This window comes from Xenopus laevis, chromosome 5S (assembly GCF_017654675.1).
Source record: "Xenopus laevis strain J_2021 chromosome 5S, Xenopus_laevis_v10.1, whole genome shotgun sequence".
NCBI lineage: Eukaryota > Metazoa > Chordata > Amphibia > Anura > Pipidae > Xenopus > Xenopus laevis.
The window spans coordinates 110,236,712-110,242,711 of record NC_054380.1 but is presented as its reverse complement, the minus strand read 5'-3'; positions in this window follow the sequence as shown (position 1 = coordinate 110,242,711).

Sequence of the window (6,000 nt, the reverse complement as noted above, 5' to 3'; positions counted from 1 at the left end):
AAGGAGAACATTTTTCAAAATTTGCATTATTTGATTAAAATGGAGTCTGTGTTAGACAACCTATACTTAGTTTTTGGATAACAGATCCTATTCATTTTTATGTTTGTGCATAGTGTTAATTAATAAAAATCCTGGAGAAAAAAAATATGTTTGTTCAGCGCTCTCTAAAATCAGAGGTGCCTATTATTTTCTCCAATTATTTTGTAGTTAATTTATGCTTTGTGAAATAAAAACGCAAAAAGGAAACAATAGTCACAACACACTGAAAGAGGCTGCCTTTTTAACACTAGCCTTCAACCATCATCAGTGCAAGAATCCCCACTTTCACTGATTTCATACTGGCACATTGCAGTTGCAATGCATTTATTGTTTCCTTATTCTAATTCCATTTTATCAGACTTAAGGTATGAAGTTCAAAATTCAGAAAGACCTGTTATCCGGGAAAACCCCAGGTCCAGACTATTCTTGATAACAGGTCCCATACCTGGAATTGGTTAATGGAGGCCTGCACTATTAGATAGCTTAAAAAAAATCTTTAGGGATCAGCCTTCACAACAGTGTCCCCACTAAAGTCAGTGTAAGACACTCACCCTGGTGGTCTAGTGGGTGGCAGGGACACCTGCCACATGGGTCTTATTCTGCCTAATGGCAGTACCACTAGGGCGCATGCTGAGTGCAATGTGTTTTATGTGCTGTGTGTGTGACGTCATCACGCCAAGTGGCGTGAAATTCAAATATTTAAAGGGGGCTTTGAGCTCAAACTCATTGCCTGTTGTTAGGTCTACTTGTTAGTTTCCTGGGTGTGATTTCTGTGTGTTTGAATTCCGGTTTTGAACCTTGCCTTCCTAACTATCCTGTACTCTGCTAATGCTGACTCCTGCCTGCCTGACGATTCTACCGGTATTGACCCTTGCCTGTCTGACCTTGCTTGAACTCTGCCTGCACCGACTCGGCTTGTCTGACCTTGCTTGAACTCTGCCCGCACCGACCCCGGCCTGCCTGACTATGCTTTTGTCTATTCTTCGAACTGTACCTTTTGTCCAAAACCTTGCTAACAATCGTGCCCCTTTGCCAGTGCAGAACTCTTGCTTGGCTCCTCTCTTATTAAGACCTGGCAGCATCTGATTAGCGGAGGGCTCCTCCCAAAGTAAACGGCGGCTGCTACAGGTGGAAGCAGAGCTGAGACCAAGGAGCCTAGCATTTGTTCTGGATTTAGGGAGCCAGTTGTGACAGTCAGATTCTCGAATTTGGAGGGAATGTTGAATGAGGCAAGAGTGTATGTGTTGGTCTAGGAACAAAAACAATAGTCAGTTGAAGTAGAAAAAGCTCCAACAAGGTATCTCGATGAGCAGTTTCTTGGGTGCCAGAGACATAGTTGCTTAGTTAAAATTAGGCATTAAAAAACAGTTGATAGAATTGCAAAAGGTAGAATTCCAAAAGTCAGTTGCAGTCACACAACTTATTGCACAGGTGTTGGGTTAAAGCTTTGCCAATCACTAAAAGTACTTGGGTCCAAAGCCACTTCTGTATAGTTGTGATTGGTGCTGCCGCCTCCATCTTGCCTCCTGTTCCAAAATAAAATTAAGTGTGTCTGCTGGTGCAATGGAACTTTGGTAGTTGCAAGGCTCCTATAGCAGCCTGTGTCAATAGAGGCAATGCACTTGCACCTAAAAATCCCATGTAGACTTGATCTTGATACCAACCACCAGAAATCACAACATCCAGCGCAATTATGACATTTCAATTGTGTCCAATTTCCTTCAAAACACATGCCAAGTGCACATGTTCTAAGGTTGGGATCCCCAACCTCTATTACCCCTGAGCAACATTCAGATGTAAAAAGAGTTGGGGAGCAACACTAGCCTGTAACATGTACCTGGGGATGCCAAATAAGAGCTGTGTTTGGCCATTCGGCAGCCCTGTGCACTGACAGCCTACTAAAGGCTCTGTTTGGTTTTTAAGCAACCAAAACTTGCCTCCAAGCCAGGAATTCAAAAATAAGTATCTGCTTTGAAGCCACTGGGAGCAACATCCAAAGTGTTGATTAGGAACATGTTGCTCATGCCAACTGGTAGGGAATAACTGTTCTAAGGCATCAGCTGCAATTGAGTCTGCCATATTTTCACCTTGAGGCCACCATTACACTTGATGTATGGAAAAGAATGCTGGAATTTGGTAAAAAAAAACCATGGCAACATGCTTGCAATCGTAAATGAACCCTTATGTTTGATAAGATTAAATATTTTCTGTATGATACCTGTGTGCTGAGCAGGAAGAAAAAAACTAAAGTACTTGTGTAAAAAGCATTTACATAATTGAGATAATGTTTGTGAAGAAAACATTTTATATGTTGAGAGAATCTGCTGTAGGAATATCTGTGCTGAGATAAGATACTTGTTTGCTCAAAAGCCTTTGGGATCCAACTTAATGTGTCTCATAATGCTGAGTGCATAATCACAGTCAATTCACTTCTCTGTATTTATAAAGGACTGTTCTGCAATGTAAGAATGGGAGTGTAGCTTATGCTTGGCACTGCACTTTAATACAGTCAATATTTGAAGACAGGCTGAGGGTTAAGGGCAATATGAGCCTCATAAAGATTAATTAAGTATATCATATGCCTAAGCAATGTGACTCATTTACTAGACAAGAGGTGCAGAAGCTGTTTAACGGTGATGAATCTCTGCTCTGCAAAGTACTCAATGAAGGAAATGCACTGCAGCCTATTTGATCCCCATCCTGCTGGTGACATTATTGGGTTCGTACAGAAGATGCTCAGTAGATGACTACAATGGCCCGGCACATAAAGATCATTTATGTATTCCGGCTCATTGGCATAATCCAGTTCAGGTAATACCTGTATATCCATAATATCTATGGATGGATTTCAAAGATGGAATACTTTACTATTAATAAGCTGCTTTACAAAGTGGAATGTTATATGACTGATATAGTTAATATTTGTGGGACATTAAGATTAAACTGTTGCCTAGGGTACTACACGAATGTTCTATAGTTGCAACAGTAAACAAGACAAAGCAAAACTGCCTGATAGTATATGAATGTTACTGCCTGCTGATTGTTCCTGATTCTCATAATATGAAGATATATTCCCCATTCGCCCTGCAAGATAAGTTTAAAGTCCCTGGCCTAATGCAACTATTTGCAGGGGTGCTGAGCCAAAAAGGTGAGTTGAGAAACTAGGCCCAGCTCCTGGTAACTTTAACAGCTAAATTTCAGTTTTTTAAAGCAGAAATTCAGCTCTTCTAGCGCAGAGAGAGCAATTGCATTTGAACCTTGGACCCCCACAATTCCCCTCCAGCGCCAAAAACGTGAGTGCATGGAGGGACAGCCAGGCCACATAGGCCCAGGCCTAGGGCGGCAAACACTAGGGGGCGGCATGCCGCCCGCTGGTCACATCTCCACAGGGGACAGAGTGGCAGTGGGAATCTGAAACACCGGTTTAAATCTACCGCCCACCCAGTCCTCAAAGGAAGCTATTGATTGGTGATTGGTACTGGGATGCACCCCTTTCCCCCACAATCTCCATCTGAAATGGATCTGAGAAGATGAGGAAGAAGCATAAAAGGAAATGAATGTGGGATATACTGTATATTGCTGCCCCTCCTGCTGCCATTGGTCAGTGTATATGCTAAAGTGTATTATATTACACCTTTTCCGAGAAGTTCCATACCTGTAATATGAACAATGCCAATCGAAAAACGAACAATTAGGTGAACTATTCATCATCTAATGGCTTATAGAAAATTCCCTCCAGCTGAACTTAGACTGACCTCGTTTTCTTGCCCGTGCACCTTTTTGACTTTGATTTATAGTAAATATATAGAGAATAAATATATATGAAAGTATTAAACAATGTATTTTGACTTTAATTTATAGTAAATATATAGAGAATAAATATATATGAAAGTATTAAACAATGTATTTGTATTAGTTACGAAATAGATCACCGAAAGAAAAGTGAACATGCACCCACCCTGCTCGATACTTAGAATTTGTTCCTAGGTTGCCATTAGGATTTTTTGCTGCTGTGTTGCCATTTAGTGAAATATTATAGTTATTTATGACAAAATAACCCAAACTTTAATTTAATATATGCACCCTCCCTGGGAAACCAGTAGATCTAAATGCAATGAGAAATATAGCTACATGCGTTTCAGATTTGCTAAAGGCATTTATTCTGCATCTATTAATGTTCTTCGAAGAACCCAGTGCTACAAATATTTAATGATACACCCATCATGAATGAATTTACTTTCATGGGAACATATTAGACCTGGGCATCCCCTTCTATAATCTGGACCCATTAAAACCAATGTGTCTTAAATATTCAGCTTGTCCACCTGCGTTATTTGTTACTAAATGCTCAGTTTGATAAGTGGCAGTCAGTTTCGAGAAATAAATGAAATGAGCTTCCTTTACCAGAAGGTTCCTCATTTAAATTCCCCTCAGAGTCAAGTCTTATGTTAGCTTCAAGCAGCTGCACAATGTTTAAAAATGAATGACTCCTGCAGTGTGGGTTAACCCTGTAAGTGCCATGAAATCTTCCATGCCAGCATAAAAAAAGTCGTAGCATCGATACTATGGGTTCTAGGTTTCCTGATGGATTTCGATCAGCAGTTGTTTATCTGACAATGTGCGCTATAGCTCAAAGAGCCAACAACGAAGTCAGCAATGAAAGGGTTAAAATAGCTATGTACCAATTATTTTCACTTAAATAATTTATCATCTGAAACTAAAGGGGTAACAAAAAAAATAAAGTAAATAGTTAGGCATGGGAGTATACGGAAGTTGAATTATCTGGGAATTCAGTGCTTGACTTGCTTGTAGGCAAAAAACCTTCTTATTTTGGGAGAAATATTTGAAGTTGAAATGTAGTCCCCCCTATAATGAATGCAGATTTGTTGACTGCAATGTGATCAGACTCATGAAATCATTTTCATAGGCATTATACAGGTATGGGATCCGTTATCCAGAAACGCGTTATCCAGTAAGCTCTGAATTATAGAAAGTCCATCTCCCACAGGGGTAAATTTACTAAGCGGCGAAAATTCGTCAGCGACAGCTTCGCAGCCATCGCAACACTACGCCAGGTGAAAATTCGCTCAGACAACACAAATTTACTAAAATGCATCCAAGGTGCCGAATGCTGGCGAATTTTCGCTAGCGTTACTTCGGCAATGCGAGCAAATCAAATTGAAGATGCCCTAGCACTCAATTCTGCCAATTCTAACTTTGTTTGAGGTCTGAGCTCAGGCTTATTTGCATACGGTGGGAAATGATAAAGTTGAATGGACGTATATGTAGCAGCAAATACGTTACATTACACAAGTCCAGGGAACCTTAATAAAGAAAATAGAGTTGTTATAATGCCCTACACATGAGCCCACTGTATAGTTAATGTTCCCTATGTTAGAACATGTATGGGGGAACCCGGTTACCCAAAAAAAAATGTAAGGACTTTTGCAGACTATCACTCTGAAAAAAGGAAAAGACGCCAGCGTTTTTTGGACTTAGAAACTTTTTCCACTAAAAAATATGATGTAAGTAACAGAAGAATGAGGAAGATCTATGCACTTCAATGCACTTCTCCTGGTCTGAGCTGCTGAAGGCAAGTCTGGCGAAAGAGGTAACATTTAGTGAAATCTGCATCTTAGCGAATTTTGCGGAGTTATGTAATTTTTACTACCCTTTTACAAAGGGACTAAGTTTTACCTGCAACTTACTTGCTGTTTTTAAAGTAAAACTCCCAAACTTGGCTGCCCTAGCTAGTAAGTTGCAGGTAAAACTTAGTCCCTTTGTAAAATGTATAATGAAGCAATAGAATTCTTAATGAATCAGATGAAAATTAAGCATAGGACTGGCCAGATATGGGATGACTTTGACGTAGTTGGCCAGCTTAAATATATTGCAATATATGGACAAACAATCCCTGTTTTGTTTAAAGGGTAAGGCATTTTTCAGTAGCAGTATGCACAA